Raw genomic sequence first — 17423 nt, forward strand, 5'->3', positions numbered from 1 at the left:
TTTAAATGTACCAATATAAACATTTATTTTATAAACGTAATCAATGTAATCTCATCCTGTTTTTATTGATCCAAAGTGTAGCATTTCTCTTGCTTGTAAAATGTATTACTTTATTTGAACCTCCTATGTCATATTATCAAACTGTATGCCATTGTGACTGCTGACCTTTGGTTAGTTGGGTAAAAGAATCCAGAGGATATGATACTTCCCTCTTGCTTGCCACTAGAAGAGCTATCTGAATAGTCACGTTTGTGATTGTTCCACAATCCAGCAGAAGGGGCATAATGTTTATTATCTTTCTAATATCATACATAGCATCTGAGGTTTAGAACTTTTTTTTGTAACAGTGATCCAACACTACCTTCTAAAGGGCCTACCTTTCAGCTTTGTGTGTTTTCTCTCATGGCATAAAAAAATTATCACAATGCATATGCTGTAATGTTTTTATTAAAGGAAATATATCAAGATTTTTTTGTTCTATTTTTTGCAAACATGCATTTAAACATCTTTATAAGACAGCATACTACTAATTTATGTTATTTTTACTATAAATTTAGTTTATAATTAATAGACTGTTTTCAAAATTGTAACTTATATCTCAAATAAGTGAGTTCAATATTATATGCCAAGTGGATTTGTCCATATATATACTTACACTACTTGCTTCAAGAAAGAGTGTCTCTTCTGAGTTAAAGACTGCATGTGTCATTAGTGGCACCCATACACCATTTACCTGAAACACTCTATGGCTTTGCTTTCACAAGTACAAAAATATTGATGGAATCATACATTTTATCTGTGATTTAAAAGTGAAATATCATGTTTTCTATTAATTTAATGATAATTCCAAGAAAGAACTTAAAATAATCTTATAAATGAACTATAATATGATTATCGGTTACATACGGTCTGACCCACGGATAGAATTTCTCTGGTATCTGTTGATTTTTCTGTGCTTTTTCGGTGGTTGTTAGGTGAAGGTACCATAAGTCATTTTTACATTTGAGTTTCTCTTGTTGGCTCTCTCTAGGTCAATAGAAGCATGTTCGTAGAGACACAAGGCAGAGGGGACTGTAGAATATCCAGGAAGTACAGAACCTGGGGCCACCCATGGTCAGGAAAATTATTAGAGTAAAAGAAAAATGAAAAAATACTAAAATCCCATGTAAAGAATCTGCTCACAGTCGGCAGGATATTAGCTCAGAGGGAAAATGCCTAAATAGGGCATTTCATAGAGGGTGCCTCTGGGACCTGAGGAGATCCAAGAATCCAAGCCAGGGGTCATGAAAGATGTCTGACAAGACTTGGTGACACAGGTGAAGACTGAGCACAACTTCTAACCTAGCTATTCCACAGAGTGTTCTTGACAATAATATAGTTCTTTCCTAAGAGAGAAGACTTTGTTTATTTTTAAAAATGAAATCAGAAGCAAATCTTTTTAAAATTAAAAATAGATACCTAGTTTGGAATATGTGAGGACAGAGTCAGGCCAAGATGTTCTGACAGCAAATTTAAGCACTTTTAGTATTTCATAATGGGACTAAGTTTTTTTTCTGCTCATAAAGCTGTCATTACATCCAGACAGCCTCTGTGGTAAACTCAATCATAGCTTCTACCCTATAATTGTCTTCATATTTTCACTTTTACTTGGCAGAGTCTACACTCTCTAACATTTGATATTTTACTCTTCATCCTGTTATATAATTAAGAACAATAGAAGTATCAAAAAACCCCAGAATTATAATCTGCTGAAACCCTTAATTGGCTTTTCTATTAACTTTTCCAATTTCCATGACAAAATTGTTTCTATCTATGTTTTAATCTCATGTGAGCTGAATAACAGGAAATAGAACAATGCCAGCTGATGTATGACCAAAACCACATACTACATTCCTGAGTTGGTCTACAGAACTCTGCAGTTTGGCAATATGTGGTGTATCATTTTATTGCTTATTAATGCCAAATGAAATTTGGCCTAATGTATATTTCTTTGATTTAATTTATTCTCACACTTTAATAAGAACTACCAGATTTTATTTACTTATGTCTGTTATATTCATAAATATGTAAATTCGAGAAGCTTCAAAAGTCAATGTTTCTACTTGTATTAACTGAAATTTCATGACATCTAAGAATAAACCTTTAAAGAACTATTGATAAGCTTAAATATAGCTTAAAGTATTTCTTTCAACAGGTGGCACATGGTAACTAAGCATATGCCTTTGTATTTTTTTTACCTGAATCAATATTTTGCATTCTGGATTGTTTTTTTCACTATCTCCCTATGAAGTAGAAGACCGTGTTATCTGGAAACTGTGAGGCTGTTAGAATAGAGAGAGATGAAAGAAAGACAGTATGTGGGCACTAGGAGAGCCTTGGGAGACCCACACATGAAGTGGTTGGAATGGGAACAGCTAATGTTGTGGTTGTACCACAGCATCTGCAGTGCATCCTTTCTGTCCCTCTAGCTATAAGCCCCAACCCAAACAGAGCTGTTGTGATGGTTTAGTTGCCACCTAAGCTGAACTAATAAAAACCTAGAGCATTAAGGAAACATCTCTTTGATTGCATTTTATGGGCTTTTCTATATAGGGTGAATGGATGGGGAAAGATGTACTTGAACATAGTAATGGGCTGAATAGAAAGAGAAAGGATGGAACTCTCTATTTTTTGCTACTTCCTCAATTTGCTCAGAGATGAGCATGCAGCCTCCTGCTGCCACAGACAGAACCTGATCTCACTATGGTACCATTTCCACAATGATGGGCTGTGTTCTCTGAATAAATTCTCTCATATGCTGCTTTTGTTAAGTGTTTTGTTAGAGTACCATGAAAAGTAACTAATAGAGATGCACACAGGCAGAGATTCAGAGTTGGGTTTCTGTCAGGCTGAGATAAAAAAAGACAAGAGGATTAAAGGCATTATCAACAGCATCATGTGAATTATAGATCATAGGGCACTGCTCAGTAGAATAGACAATAAAGATGGATGACAAGAAGGATTCAGGAGAAGGAAGATGGATGAAAGATTTTTTTTTTAAAAGATCAAGTGCTGTGGAAGTATTTAAGATTGGCTTAGAACAAAGCTATATGAGAAGCTCATGGTATTTAAATGGAGCATTGAGAAAAGGAAGCAATTACAATCAATGCAAATCAAGGATAGGACCATTAAGATGGCAATCACTCAGAATAGCAGCTCATGAGGGTTAGGAAAATGGCGATAGTGATGAACAGCTTGCCGGAATATACCAAGATGTAAATCACAAGCACAAATCACTGTGCAGCTTACAGGCAACAATGTAAGTTGAAGCAAAATATCTTTTCTATTTTTTTTTTAGAATTCATGTGTGTGAGTGTTTTTACCTCCAAGTATGTCTGAGTACTGCGTGCATACACAGTGAGTACAGAAGACTGAAGAGATCATTGGATTCCCCTGAAGTGGGAGGTGGTTGTGAGCTACTGTGTATGTGGTAAAGCTCAAAACCAGGTCCTGCAAAAGAACAACTGCTGTTGATGACCATTGAGCCATCTCTCCAGCCCTTAAATATCTTTATTTCAAGGCTGTAGACACATCCCTCAAACTGAAATATAGTGATTTGAAAGCAGTACTCCTGAGGATGGAGGAAGCCTATATACAGAAGCTGCTTATACCAGGTAATAGAGAAGCCAAGTTACAAGTAAGAACAGAGAAGCCTTGTCTATCGAGTGGAGTGGTGCAGATGTGAGTAGAGACACCAGAAGCTCGATTGGAGATAAGGGCAGTGAGAACACATGGATGAGGACAGAAGGTAAAGTCAGATTGCAACAATATCCATGACAGTGGGAAAGCTGCACCAGATACTTGCTGTTTAACTGTGCCTCTAGGTGGCCCAGTCAGACCAAAAGACCATCACACAAGGCACTGCTGTTCAAATTTTAAGATGTGGTCAAAGCTGAGTCTTACAGATCTTTATTGACTTTGACACACAGCTGTCATTGGCAATAGCCAGAAATGATGATGAAGTCTAATAGCTTAGTGGCCTTTGTCTAGTGAGTAAAAGTTGCGGGCTGTGTAGAAAATAGTGAATTAGCCTGGTCCCATGAACCTTTCATCTTTGTTGTCACTAGCCTCATGACCTTGAGAGTAACTATGCATATGCTGAAGAGGATAGGAGGCTGGTGAGATTCACGCTGTCTGTTCCAAGGTGTCCACTATGGGTCCAACAGTGACCAGGGCAGGTGGCAGCATGGAGAATAGCAAGACATGTCAGCTGAAGGTGGTAGATGTGACAAAATGGTAACTTTACTACTGCAATCCATGAGATCAAGGACATGAAAAGAGACATACAGTTTCTAGTCTAATTTTGTCAATTAATCTTACACTACTAATAGTTTATAACCAATGAATTCACCATAATGTACAAGTTGATAGGTCAATGTAAAAAGGCAATAAACTTGGTTCATGAGAATCAGAATTGTTCATAGCAAAGAAATTGCACTGATTACTATTCTGTGCTCTGAACATCTAATGAAGGTATATGAAGGCATGGAACCCACAGCCTGTCTGCTTTGTTCCTTTCCTTAGTTATTATAACTGGGTTTGCTTCCTGCTCTGTGTCCCAGCATCCTCATCTGTAAATAGAGAAGTTAATAATAAGGAGATTGGAATCCCGAGTTCACAGGATCCTTCTCAGCATTCAGCTAGTCACTGATGCTTAAAATACTTAGTGAATCCTACTTGTCTTTACTAACATCTTACACATGTGCTTACACACACACACACACACACACACACACACACACACACACACACACATTTCGCAGTCCCCCTAAATGTAAGCCAGCAAACCAGTGCCAGAACTTTCCGGGTGTTTCTAGAAACACGCACACCAGGGAAACTCTCTAAGACACCCAGGAAATCTTCTGGAATATTTCTGTTGCTGTTTGACTAGGTGGCAACACTCTCCTCGTGTCCTGTTCACTTTTGTTGTGTCTGTCACCATTGGCTTCCTTTGCTGACCCTGCATTTCTCACTCTAGAAATTCATTTACGTCCTCTTTAAACTGCTCACAACTTTCCTTTCCATTAGCTGCAGAGTTAACTATGATGTCTTCTCTGGGCTCATGCTCTTCTGTTCTTACTCAGCCCCTAAATGTACTGCCTCAAGCCACATGTGACGTCTGAGTGGGGTGAGAGGCCATGGCATGCTCTCTCTGCCATGAAATTGGCAGATTGTTGTGACCCATGTGGAGCACATATGAGTCACATGCACTCTGGTTCTTACAGACAAATCTCTTCCATGAAGAAGAGCAGGGGCTTCGTTTGCACAGTCTTGTGGTTGGGATCATTCTCAATTCTTAATCAGAATTCTTAGTTGGTGACTGAAATACAGTATTGTCATCAGGCAGGAAAGCACCTATTACCAAAGCTATTGATATAAATCAAAATTCTGCATGTCTGCCAAAACTGAGCTGGCATAATCCAGGTTTAGATCAGATTTTTAAGGATTGTTATGATGGTGCAAAATGTCAGTTTACCTTTCTCCGCTGTGATGTGTGTAAGTTGGTATAGATTTAAGTACATGTGTGAAGCAGAGACAAGAACAATGAAAAAAACTTACTTTTCTAGTACCTGCCTATCATCAATATGTCTGTCTGTCTATTTATCCATCTACACCAAAGACTGACTTACTGTAAATTAAAAAACGATATTAACAGGTTAAATTGAACTTTTAGGATCAGCACTATATATTAATGACTTGTCAGTACTTAACTATGACATTTTAATAATTAAAATAGAAACAAGAGCTTCCCTGCTTTTCCCTGAGTGGTTGTGAATCTACGTTTACCTAGAATATATGAAAGTGATTCCTAGGTAATTATAATGTTTAATTATTAATTGTGTGTGTGGTATTTGGGGATGATTTTTTAAGTGTAAGATGTTTCCATTAAACTCTGAGTCATTTTAACTTTGAGTTAATGTTTGTAGTACTCAAATCTTGCTTAGTGTGCTGTTGATACCCAGGTGGAAAAGCACACAACTTGTAGAAGTGGCCCCCAAAGCAGGTGGGTGAATGTGTGTCCTCCAGTAACCCTTGAGTTTACAAAATTTTTCTATATGATGCCTGTTGGTTTTGAGTTCCCATTGATGTCACTCAGCAAACAGTCCAAAAAGCCCAAACTGAGACAGAGAAAACGTGTGGTTTTGCACATTGCTAGTCATTACTGTATTGACTCTTAAGTCACTGCCACAATCAAGGCTCTCTTTGAAGATATTTCTGACTTGTGTAACTTTAAGTGTGCTTTTCAATATGGGCTTCAATTTTTAAATTAAATTTTTACTTTGACAATTTTATACATTTATATCATGCATTCTGTTTACTGTCAATTGACCTTCACATTTTTCTCTCCTTCCTTTCCCCTTTCCACATTCTTCCAAGTCCCTTTCTCACACTTATGTCTTTTTGTTTGTTTCATAACCTGCTGAGTTTTACCAGGTAGCTTTTAAGTTAAAAGCATGATACACTGTTAAAAATATGATTCTGAAAGAGAGCAAGGGGAGTATAATGGGCAGTTTAGAGGGAAGAAAGGGAAAAGAAAATATGTAATTAGAATCTTAGAAAATAAAAGAAATAATTAAAAAAATATTTCTTTTGAATCACTGCTCAAAACTGGACTTCGATTTCTTGCCTAGAGTGCATGAGAAAACTGAAATTTTAAACCCACAAGTTGTAAAACATAAAAGTAAATAGTCAAACAAATTATATGCTCTACATTCTTGGTTGTAAATAAAAATGATTAAAGGCAGTATATGTAATATTAAGCATTTTGCTTTATTCATAAACAACACATACTTTTATTATCATGAGGGAAGGTACATCATTGTTTTCTAATGAGATATGTTAAGTATAATTACAGTAAAAGTTTGCCTCAATCTAAGGGGAGATTTTCTATATTGTATAGATAATGTTTTATTTTACTCTTGTAGGACTATTGAAAACATAATTAAAGAGTTTTCTAGTGTGATTTTGAAAATTTTTTCCACATGAATAAATAAATAAATTCTCCTGCATAGGAGAAGAATTTCTTATACAGACATTGATGTTATCCACACCACTTGAACTGTGTGCTTTAAGCATTGCTATAAATAACTCTTCCAAGGTAACTTTATGGCTAGTAACCCATGACTGGTTCATCATACAACATATTCAGCAATTTGATACATGTGATGCCTTTTTTGAAAGCCTTTACTGTTAGGCTAAAACATTTTAAAGGACTGGATGAATGTATGAGCAGAAGTGATTATAACACTGTTCTGTATTCTTGACCATTTTTTTTTCAGGAGGAAGAATGTGAGGCTTTCTAGGGAGTGTTTGTGGTAAGCAAGGTAGCAAGAATATTACTACAATAAATATGTATGGCACTTAGAAAATGAATTACATCATTTAATGCCAATTAAAATAGGCAGATAGCTACAAAACATACAGTTCAGTTTCTCAACTCCAGCGTATGCGAAGACCACTTACAATTTCTCCGAGGATTTCTTCACAGGAAAGTTTGTCTGCTGTTGGCACGATACCCTCAATTAATTTCATGTCTCTCTATTTTTATATTAAAGATGCTTTGTCCTTTGAATTATTTTTCTTTGTAAAATGACCCCCATGCAGGCTGGCTGGAATCATAGTTTCTCTTTTGCTCATCCCTGTCTATTTTTCAAAGACGCTTATGTAAGTTCAGAGAGATGAAACAGATTAGAGACAACGTATCATTGGCAAGCAATTCCCATGCCTCCTTATCTATTTGGAGTCCATTGCAGAGAAACTCAGAAGGTAGAATATCCATTTTATCTGGGTGTTAGTACATTTATGGGTGCCTGTGATGATTGCTCATCCCTTAAACAGAATAAACAACTATACCTGGTTAATAGTTCTGATCCAGAAGGATATAACTTTTCACTATTATAGATGTCCTTAAAATTAATTTGGGTACATTGTATATTTAAGATTCTTTGTATAAACAAAAAATTGTAAACATGCAAGGGGGAACATGGAACTGTTTCCCTTTGACATTCAGTCTCATTTCAAGGAAAATCAACTAAAAGGAATTGCCACTTAAAATTCTCAAGGGATGAATTGGTTTACACATGCTCAGTCTTGTAAAGACAAATAATCCTTCTCCAGGGACAACCAGAAACTGAAAAGCACCAGAGTTGAAATAAATACTTCAAGATAAAAGAATTACATAAAATACACATTTTACATCTATTTGTATGGAACATAGTAACATACAATCCAGAATCATGTCAACATTCCTGACAAAGAAACAGAAGGTAGATCCCTCCATATGAGAGAATAAAAGAAACAAAGAAAGAAAGAAAAAGGAAGGAAGGAAGAAAGGAAGGAAGGAAGGAAGGAAGGAAGGAAGGAAGGAAGGAAGGAAAGAAGAATTCCTGGTTAAGGGAGAGTCCAGGAACATCTGGGTTATTACTCGCTTTCTACCATCGTAATCCAGGAAACGCATTTCCTAGCATCTGCTGCAAATGGAGGTTGATGTTCTCGGTACTGATTTCTGAAGACCATCTGTACTGCAGTAAAATATTGGATGTTTCAGCATCAGCACTTGCTGTTAAAGCAAGACATTCATGCCAGAGAGCTGCACTACAGCCAGGGGAAGAGAATTAAGATCCAACAGAGTAGCATTATCACAGACACGCCTCCCAGTTATCATATCAACTCTCACCTAATAAGCTTGCCAAAGACAGACATTCTCCAATAAAGAGGTGTTGCATTTGCTGGTGTTCTGGTTTGCTGGATTGCTACACTGCCGGAGGTAGCCTTGTCGGCATGTTTTCTGGGCTACTTTATTGGACTCATATCTACCGCCCTTCCAATGCTCCAACACTAGGTAGGCTTAAGAGGGTAAATTAGGCGTAGATTACTTCTTGCTGATTAGGAGCATCAGATTCCTTGGGTCAATCTTGACCTTTGCCTTCAGCATGTTCAATATCTTCTTCTGTTTTCACACTACTACTTGACAAATGGCCAGCAGACACAATAAACTGCATCTGGCCAACAGCAGCAGCAGCAGCAATAGCAACAAAAAAGGCATTTGTATCCTCTGAAATGTTTGCAGATGGCAAAACCAATCTCCTGCATGAGAGCACGAGGCAAATCCTAGGCACTTTGCTGTGAGCAGCTGTGGATAATCTGAAGCATCCCCATATCCCACACATATATTTTGGGACTAAAACAAAAACATATTCACATAACTGAGTTTTTAAAGAAACAAAAATTCTCACTACAGAGAGGAATACAGTGTCGTCACTTAAGTATATACCTTTCTGTTGATGTGTTTTGGAGTATATTAACTAGGTTTAGGAGTTTTCAAATAGAGTGGAATGTTACATTTGGCTTTGAACTTCATGTTCATAATATTTTCAGTGACTAAAGGAATTGTTCTTACTTGGTAGAACACTGGTATAGGTAACAATTCTGATTTAGGTACATGTTGAAATTATATGTTAATAGAATTATTAATAAAACACATGTATGTGTGATTTGGTTTTGGTTTTGATTTTTGGTTTTAGGGAATTATATTTAAACATGGAGAGTATACATGAGAATATAAACTAAATATAAGCTCCATATAGGTTTTTTTTTTTTGGTATTTTTGAGACAGGTTTTCTTTGTGTAGCCTTGGCTCTCCTGAACTTGCTTTGTGAACCAGGGTGGCCTCAAATTCACAGAGATCTGCCTACCTCTGACTCCCAGACTGCTGGGTTTGCAGGCATGTGTCACTGCATCCAGTTCATATAATTAATTTCTAATATGCAAAATTATCTCATCTATGGGCATAAGTATATAAATAAAAATTTTAATTGATACCAAAACCTTAAATGAATTTAGGATATATATATATATTTAGGATATATATATATATATATATATATATATATATATATATATATATATATATATATATATATATATATGAAATGTGTTGTTCTCTAATGTAATAGCATGGCTTCATAAGCAGAAATGGGGGCCATATAGACTACATAATTGTGAAATACCCTACAGAGTTTCAAACAGATTGATTTCAAGACTCCTTTTAAGATGAGTCCTTTTAAGAAAGTAAGATATTTTGTTTGTTCCTGTTTTAAAACTTACAAGCATTTGGCAGCAAAATGACTCAGCAGGTAACAGCTCTTTCTATGACATTTGAAGACTTGAGTTTGGTCCATAGAATTCACATCAGGGTGGAAGGATAGAAAATACTCTATAGAGTTTTCCTATGACTGTGATACATGTGCCTGGCACATGTTTGCCTACACGTATTTTACACACATAAAATAATAATGATGATAAATACCACTTGTTAGTAAAAAGAATACAAAAGCTTTAAACCCTATGACTTACCAATGTAGGATGTTAGCAAGCCTGCCTTTTCTCTTCCTGCATCAAAACAGATTGACAAGTCAAAGAGCAAAGTCCAAAATAAACCATCAACTTTATGTGACAGCAAACTGAGTAGCTTTCAATATTTATCCAAAAGCACTTGAGAGACAAGCCATCTATTCACTGGAGGAGTCACATTTCTCCAATGGCATGTCTACATGATGATGTCATTGCATGGAGGACAAGAGGATGTCACCCTGAAACAAGGTTCGCTTTGGAAAGAAGGAGGGCGGCACTCAGTCAAAGGAGCTAGTGCCTTCTCAAGAAACAGCTCAGTAGCAGCCACAGAATGTAACAGGCATATCTGGCTGAAGTATTTCTGCCTGTAAATCTAAACAGCGGACTATGCAGAATTCACCAGTCTTAAGGTGACAACTACCAACACGAGTGACTTCTTTTTAAAATATTTATTTGTTATAATTTATTCACATGACATCCCAATTATGATCCCCTCACTTGTACCCTCCCGATCCCATTCTCCCTCCCTCTTCTGCCCTATTCCCCTCCCTACACCTCTGACTCTTTTTTAGATTTATCTACTTTTATTTTATGTGTATGAGTGTTTTGCCTGGATTCATGTATGTGCATCACACGCATACATACCTTGTACCCACAGAGATCAGAAAAGAATGTCGGATCCCCCAGAACTGGAGTTGTAAGAGACTGTTTAGCTGTGAGCCTCATGTGGGTCCTGGGGACTGAATGCGGGTTCTCTGCAAGAACAACAAAAGCTCTTTCAGCTACTAAGGCATCTCTTCAGACCTTGTTGTTATTGATGATGGTTTGACTGCCTCCCTGCTGTGTGTCGGTAGTTTTAAATAGTTTGAACTGAGAGTTGCAATAATGTATGTTTTTCATGCTGTGACTCAGCCTACTAATGTGTAAATGCAAGGAAAGACACCAAGCATACCCTTACTATTGTATTATATAGTAGTAATTTACACCAACAGCCTTTACCTATCCTACAGGTCTAGACAAGTATTTGATGAACGTTTTCACTGAGGTAGGGGAAAGTATGGCAGGAACCAGGTCTGTCAAAATTTTCACAATGCCTGTGCTCTGGAAAGCAAGGCAGTTCTTCAGTAATGAGATCAATCTACCCTGTGCACCCATAGAATAAGAGAAAACATGGTCAAATCTTCTATCTTATTTAGTGATTCAATGACTTACCATAATATATAATTTTATTGGGAAAAACCAACATTTAGTTTTAAAAGTTGAATGTTTGTTGAGCTTTTCTCATTTTCCTCCACTTTCTTCTCCGTTCTCAGATCAGAAATGTTGTGTCTGAGTCTTTTTTAAGATTAATTAATTAATTTACTTATGTACTTTACCACCCAGTAGGAAGTTTCTTCCCTCTACTCCTCCCAATACCTCTTTCTCACCTCCCTCCTCCCATACCAGTCCCTCCAGCTCATCTCCCCTCCCTTCCCCCTGTAGCCCCTCCCTTTCTTCTCAAAAAAGGGGGAGACTTCTCATGTGTATCAACCCACCTTGGCATATCAAGTAGGAGAGGGTTAAGCTTCTTCTACTGAGGCTTGATAAGACTGTTCAGTTAGGGGAAAAGGGATCCAAAGGTGGGAAACAGAGTCAGAGGCAGGCCCTGCTTCTGCTGTTAGTGGTTCCAGATGAGGAAAAAGCTGTATTTCTGTTACATGCCGGGGGGCCACCTAGAACCATCACATGGATGTTCTCTGGTTGGTGGTTCAGTCTCTGTGAGCCACTATGAGTCCAGATTGGTTGACTATGTATCTGTGTGCACTTAACTTCTTTGGCTTTTTCAATCCTTCCTCCCCTTTTTTATTTTTTATTTTTTATTTGAAAGGTATGTTTATTTGAAAAAAATGTTACATACTATAATCTTAATCTAAATCATTTATCTCCATGAAAACCCAGAAATAAATAATATTATCCTTGAGTACATATATGTTGTCTGAAAAATAACAAGTGGATTACTCTTTTTTTTTTTCATTTTTCAACAGTCACAAGTTTTCTTTTTTTTTTTAATTTTTATTTTTTTAATTAATTTATTCATATTACATCTCAGTTGTTAGCCCATCCCATGTATCCTCCCATTCCTCCCTTCCTCCCACTTCCCCCCTACTCCCCTCCCCTCCCCTATGTCTGTGTCTGAGGGGGACCTCCTCCCCCTGAATATGCTCATAAGGTATCAAGTCTCTCCTTGGTGACCTATTATCTTTCCTCTGAGTGCCACCAGGCATCTCCATCCAAGGGACATGTTCAAATATGGGGTACCAGAGTTTGTGTGAAAGTTAGATCTCCTTCTCCACTCACCAGTGGAGAATGTCCTGTCCATCGGCTAGTCTGGGTAGGGGTTCGAGGTTTACTGCCTATTTTTTTTCCTTGGCTGTTGCCATAGTTTGCGGAGGACCCCAGGGCCCAGACTCGCCTGTAGTTTTCCAGGACCCGCTGGATCCTTCTATTTCCTCTTTCTCCCAGGCTTCTCACACCATTCCCCCAAGCTCCTCCTAATACTTGGCTGTGGCTTTCTGCATATGTTTTCAACAGCTGCGTGGTGAAGCCACTCAGATAGATGACTGTTACGCTAGCCTCCTGCCTGCAATAATAGCAGAATATTATTAATAGTGTCAGTGGTGGACTATCTCTCATGGCATACGACTCAGGTTAGGCTAATCACTGATTGGCTGGGTCCAAGGCTTTGTGTACGGGGTTTGGTGTCCCCCCACTTCCCTCCACTAGAAGTTCCACCTGGCCACAAGAGTTATCTAAGCTCCCTCTCCCAGCTCTCCCCTTCCTTCCCACACCTGATTCCCACTCTCCACTCCCTCCCTCACCAATTCCCTCCCTCCAACTACTTCACATGTCTATATTATTTCTTCTTCTGAGTGACATCTAAGCATCCTCCTTTGTGGTGCCCTCCTTTGTACTTAGCTTCTTTGGGTCTGTGGATTGTAGCATGGTTACCCTGTACCTCATCGCTAATATCCACATATAAGTGAGTACATACCATGTGTGTGATTCTGAATCTGGTTTACCTCCTCATGATGATATTTTCTAGTTCTGTCCATTTTCCTGCCAATTTCAAGATTTCCTTCTTTTTAATAGCTGAGTTGTATTCCATTGTGGAAATGTACCACAGTTTCTTTACCAATTCTCCACCTGAGGGACATTTAGGTTGTTTCCAGTTCTGGCTATTATGAATAAAACTATGCCATGAACATAGTTGAGCAAATGTCCTTGTTGTTTTGGTTGAGCATCTTTTAGGTATAAGCCCAGGAATGGTATGTCTGGTTCTTGGGGTAGAACTGTTCTCAATTTTCTGAGAAAGCACTAGATTGATTTCCATAGTGGTTGTACAAATTTTCTCTCCCACTTGTAGTGGAAGAGTGTTATCCTTGGTCCACAGCCTTGTCATTCATGTGCTGTCTCTTGGGTTTTTGATCTTAGCCATTCGGAAGGGTGTAAGGTGGAATTTCAGAGTTGTTTATATTTTCATTTCCCTGATGACTAAAGATATTGAGCATTTATTTTACGTGACTGCAATCATCAGAGACTCCTCTGTTGAGAATTCTCTGTTTAGCTCAGTACCACATTTCTTAGTTGGGTTATTTGGTTTGTTGGTGTAGGAAAAAAGTGTATTTGTGTTTCAAAAAAAAGACTGTGCTCTTATTATCTTTCCTCTCTGTCCTCTTTGCCTCACCCTCTCTGTGTTTTTGCTTGCATAAGCATATGACTAAAATATGAATTTGGTTTATGAAGACAGATTTATTAATACATTATTTACTTGTACTGTGATATCCTGTTTGCATTTTCTGTATCTTTAAAACAATGATTTATTTTTATAAATAATATTTGCTATTATGTCATTATGATATAGTGCATGTCTTTTTATAGTTATAAGTATTCTAACACATTTATTTTTCCTGCTTGATTATCTCAATTATATCTTTTTCAGCTAACACATTACTAAAATATCAATGTAACTCTTCTTACTTAAAAAATATTAGAGTTAAAATGGAGAGAGTATATTTAAATTAAACTCATTAAAGTTAATTCCAAGGAAAGAGAAATAAGACTACAAAAAATATTATTCTAAAATAAATGAAACTTTACCTCTGATATGTTTGTGTGTACTCTAGCACTGAGTTCAGTCAAAAATGCAGATAAGGTGCATGCCCCGTGTTACTGATGTAAATAAATCTATAAGAATGCTGAGGCTGGTGGGGACAACAAGCAACTTAATCTTCTTCCTGGAGATGCCTGACACAGATTCTAGTGTAATAAATATCAGGATTATTTGCTTCAAATCTTAAGTCCTTCCTATATACAAAGGACTGCTCTGATTCTGAACTAAATGCGTAGACTCTATGTGTATAAAAATAGTAACGCCTTCACAAACAAGGTGATCCTGTATTATATTCATAAATGTATTCTTCTTAGAAATATGCTTTTGAAGACTTAAGACAGAGATAGCATGCAGAGGTGCTTCTGGCAATACTTACCCATAGTGGGGAGATCATAGGAATAATGTGTGACCTAAGCTTTGAAGGACAGGCTTTGATTTTCCTTGGAGGTCACAGTAAAGACGAGAATACTCTTGTAGTCATGATTTGCTGGACCACAGATTCATTTATAAATTTAGCTGGAGAATAGAGGAAGTCCCAGCGGAAGAGTCCTTTCTGTTGTGAAAAGACAAAAGGAGAATCTGTGATTTCCAACACATTATACGAACAGTGATGGTATTTAAATTTTTATACTATACATACACAAGAAATGGACAAATAACATATTAGTAAATCAACCAGTAGGTTCAAGGCACATCATCCCAAGGATAAGTCAGCAGTAAATATTAAGACAGATGAATTGAAAAGGGACCCGGTGACAGCATGCCTCACTCGGGAATAGGAAGGAAGAGCAAAGGATGTTATTAAACCTAAAAGAGACTTTAAAATATGTATTTTAAAAGTTGTCCAAGCTCAAGTAAATAAAAGATGGAATATTCTCAATAAGATGAAATATATGCTAAAAAGATTAAAACATTACATTTAGAAAACAAAAACTCTAATATAGAGCAAAACCTCTGTAGAGTAGGTAGTAGGACTGTTACAGGCTCCAGGGTTGAACCTGGAGAGTGTTACGTCATAAAGGAGAGAATCCTGGGAAAGATGAAGAAACACGACCCTCGGATATGTGTCTTTCAGAACTTCAAGAAGGAAAGCAAGAAAGCCAGGTAGCCTTCTGGTGTGAACATTCATTTCAGCCAAAGTATTGAAATCTAAGAGCTAATCAATGAAGTTTCTTTTTTTTTTTTTTTTGAGTTTTATTTTATTTTATTTTATTTTTTAATTTTTTATTATTAATTTATTCTTGTTACATCTCAATGGTTATCTCATCCCTTGTATCCTCCCATTCTTCCCTCCCTCCCATTTTCCCCTTATCCCCCTCCCCTATGACTGTTCCTGAGGGGGATTACCTCCCCCTGTATATGCCTCACATTTGACCAGGTCCCCTGGAGGGGGAGACCTGGTGGCACTCAGAGGAAGGACAGCAGGTTACCGAGATGAAGTTTCTTACGGAAAACAACATCATTAAATGTTTGAAGAAGAAAGTCACAAGGAAATAGAACACCGGACTCACAAAAGTGTCACCGGGTAAAGAAAGTAGAGCGGGATTGCCTTCTCCAGCCCTAACTGAGATGAACTTTGACTTTCAATTCAACAGAAAGCTAAATTTAGTCATAAATAATGATAACTCACACCTACAAATATGAATTTACTAACTAAAAAAACTATGACAAGTATATTTTAACCCAAAAGAAAATTACATAGTGGAATGCAAGATATTCTGATTAGTAGCTAATCAGATTGCAGTAACATGATGGTCAAATCTAAGTATTTATTGAATTAAGAATAACCATAAGAATGAATGGAGGGATGGTGTAAACCCTCTGGAGCAAGAAAAGGGATGGCAACGAGATGAAAAAATAAACGTAGGGCAGCAATTGAGAGGAAAATATTAATCACTGTAAGAGCAGTTAAAATGACAAAGCAGTCTCCATGGTATCTACAGATACCAATTTGGGTGTATCTTCAAGCCAGTATCCTTGTTTAAATTAAATAATAGAACGTGATTTTTTTAGTTATACTGAGGAGAATAAAAAAGAAAAGGGAAGGAAGGAAGGAAGGGAGGGAGGGAGGAAGGAAGGAAGAAAAATAAAACAGGTCTATTTTCATAGGAGACAAAGGTAAGAAAGCAAGAACAAGCAATAAATAAATGGGTAAAATGTATGTACATGATATAATCCTGTGTCAGTGCAGGTATGAAGCTGACTGAAGGGAAATTGCTGAAAAATTACTGACAACCTCTAGAATTCTTCATTAATGAATGAATAAATTGGCAAGAATAGTGATGCAATCAAACTTTAAAAGCAAGAATCAGAAGGAAGCATTGCCAACTTTCTTCTGAGAAAGATATAAAGGGAAATCTTGGGGCTGCCAGTTTCTGAATTTTCAGTATTATGTAATAATGCTGAAATCAAGATTGCACGATTATCATTTAAAGTCCTTTTCATTAAACATTGTTAGAAAAAGTACAGCATGAAGAACCATGCATCCTATTTTCATCTTGACTTTAAGAAGAGTGACTCAGGGCGGCCTGCACAAATTGCTGCACCAACCAAGGACAGTGCATGTGGTAAACCTAGACCCCCTATTCAGATCTAGCCAATGGACAACACATTCTCCATGGTTGTGGAGACAGCAGGGACTGCCTCTGACATGAACTCTGGTGGCCCCTATTTGACCACTTCCCCTTGGTGGGGAGGCCTGGTGGCACTCAGAGAAAGAGGAAGCAGGCCATCCAGATGAGACATGATAATCTGTGATCATATGGTGGGGGAGGAGGTCCCCCTCTGTCACAGGTCTAGGGAAGGGAAATAGGGTGCAAGAGGGAGGTGGGGGGGAATGAGATGACACAAGTGAAGGGATAACAACTGGGATGTAATCTGA

General features: G+C 37.4%; 1 protein-coding gene and 2 long non-coding RNA genes across 9 annotated transcripts in view; 1 reads left to right on the top strand and 2 right to left on the bottom strand.

Moving 5' to 3' along the window:
• The window catches only part of KHDRBS2 (KH RNA binding domain containing, signal transduction associated 2), a 487677-nt gene that overhangs the window by 243551 nt on the left and 226703 nt on the right, over positions 1-17423 (top strand). The gene's annotated exons all lie outside the window — the stretch shown is intronic.
• Positions 4559-11990, bottom strand: LOC311582116. The gene is made up of 4 exons (XR_014774018.1): positions 11928-11990; positions 11038-11147; positions 10396-10431; positions 4559-4610 (listed from the first exon to the last, which is right to left on the bottom strand). It is a non-coding gene; the product is annotated as an uncharacterized lncRNA (long non-coding RNA).
• On the bottom strand, positions 12853-15640 carry LOC311582117. Its single transcript, XR_014774019.1, has 3 exons — positions 15460-15640; positions 14919-15095; positions 12853-13012 (listed from the first exon to the last, which is right to left on the bottom strand). It is a non-coding gene; the product is annotated as an uncharacterized lncRNA (long non-coding RNA).

The sequence above is a fragment of the Acomys minous genome (assembly GCF_964271855.1).
Source record: "Acomys minous genome assembly, chromosome: 13".
NCBI classification, from domain to species: domain Eukaryota; kingdom Metazoa; phylum Chordata; class Mammalia; order Rodentia; family Muridae; genus Acomys; species Acomys minous.